Here is a 1,705-nt window from a genome sequence, read left to right on the forward strand (position 1 = left end):
TTTTGAAGATCAAGGGGAACAGCGTATGGTTCTCAGTCCACCCTAGGCCCTCAAGAAACATTCTCTCTCCTTCCTGCCATCATCTTTGGTGTGGCTTGCAATAAGTAGACATTCTCTGGCAAAATAATTATTAGCATCAATAGTACATGGATGAATTATGGGAAAACATGTTACCTTTCTATAATATCACTGATGTAATTAACACTCAGGTGAATACGGTAAATGAAAAGTGAATCAATTTAGGTATATTTCCAAATAAAGTGTTATATCTAAAGTAACAATTTATTTGGAAATGGAAGCAGATGCTACAATTTATTGTGGAGAAAAGTAAGCCTTTTAAATGACTGCCACTGCTGTCCTTACTTATCAAAGAGCAAAGCTTCTACGCTAGTTATAAATACAAATGCTCATTTAGCATATGCCCTTAACAAACTACTACAGTATTAGAGACATTTATAAGCAATGGGTAAAAAACTGAGAAAGATAACGGTTCTTGTGATCATGTGAATAGTCAACGTTTCAAAATTTGGGCATCTATGACCTTGGGAAAAATAATATAACTTTTAATGCAATGTTAAAATTATGTAAGGGTCAAAAATGTAAATGGTTGATGCTTACTAACAATCAGAGTGCCTTGATTATTGATTTAAAGCCATTTAGTGTAAGCTTTCTTATCAAAAATTAACTGCAGTAAGTTAGATGAAGTGCAGCTGTATCAGAATCTCTGAATCTCTCTGCTTAAGTATTCCAGTCATAAGGCTTTTGCTAAGCTGTCTAGCTGGCTGAGGAAAAAATTCATATGCTCAGAAATTATCTTTATATCTAACATAAACACTTTATATCATGGAGAGGGAAGTTATTTTCAAATTAGTAAGGAAGTTTTCAGGCATAGTCACTTCCTTTGTCTCTCTGTCTGACTACATCCTGTTAACTATGCCATGTGATGACTATGCCATCTCTAAGACAGCAATAGGCATTTCTAATATGTTTGTTATGTCTTGGTAAGTAGTAATATTCAAATCCTATGTTTACCCCTCTTAGTTTAATTTCAATTAATTTCAGTCTTGTATGCAGTCTTCCTAGTAAGACTGTGGGAAAGATAAATATGAATTGCCAAAAAAATCTGACATGATAAGAGGTCAATCAACAATACTTATCATTAGTAAGGATGAAGCAGTTGAGGTACTTCTTCATTTGCTTCCAAGCGAAACCAGTCTTTTGAGTTCATTTATCTCCTCCCTGTCTTTAACAAATAATCATTGTATACTTGTTCTTGGGATGTAATGGCAAGTAGAGATACAAGGTCTCTAAATTCAAAAAGCTCAGTGGCTCTAGGACAACTACAATATTAAAAAATAGTGCTATGATGGAATCTGATGAGGGTTATGGAAGAACATATCCAGAGGACTGAACCTCATAGGGGAGTGGGAGGTCAGAGAAGTTTTCCACAGGGGAGAAGTCTTTAAACTGTGCTATGAAAGTTGAATAGAGTTAAGCAGAGAAAGTGGGTATATTGGGGACAGTGAGGAAAGATGGTTTGAGTTTAGGAAAGTGAATGCATAATACATACTAACATATCAGAATGTTCCAGAATATATTGAGATATTAGCAACAAACCAATCTTATCTAACTTTACTATGGCAGTTATTCAAATCTTCAAACTACTGTAACTAATAAATAAGTTTATATATATATATATATATAT

At 33.9% G+C, this 1,705-nt stretch overlaps 1 protein-coding gene across 1 annotated transcript in view; it reads right to left on the reverse strand.

Moving 5' to 3' along the window:
- The window catches only part of HCN1 (hyperpolarization activated cyclic nucleotide gated potassium channel 1), a 670,899-nt gene that overhangs the window by 2,396 nt on the left and 666,798 nt on the right, over positions 1 to 1,705 (reverse strand). The window lies entirely within an intron of this gene.

This window comes from Orycteropus afer, unplaced genomic scaffold (assembly GCF_000298275.1).
Source record: "Orycteropus afer afer isolate SDZICR_OR568_19922 unplaced genomic scaffold, OryAfe1.0 scaffold00277, whole genome shotgun sequence".
NCBI classification, from domain to species: Eukaryota; Metazoa; Chordata; class Mammalia; order Tubulidentata; family Orycteropodidae; genus Orycteropus; species Orycteropus afer.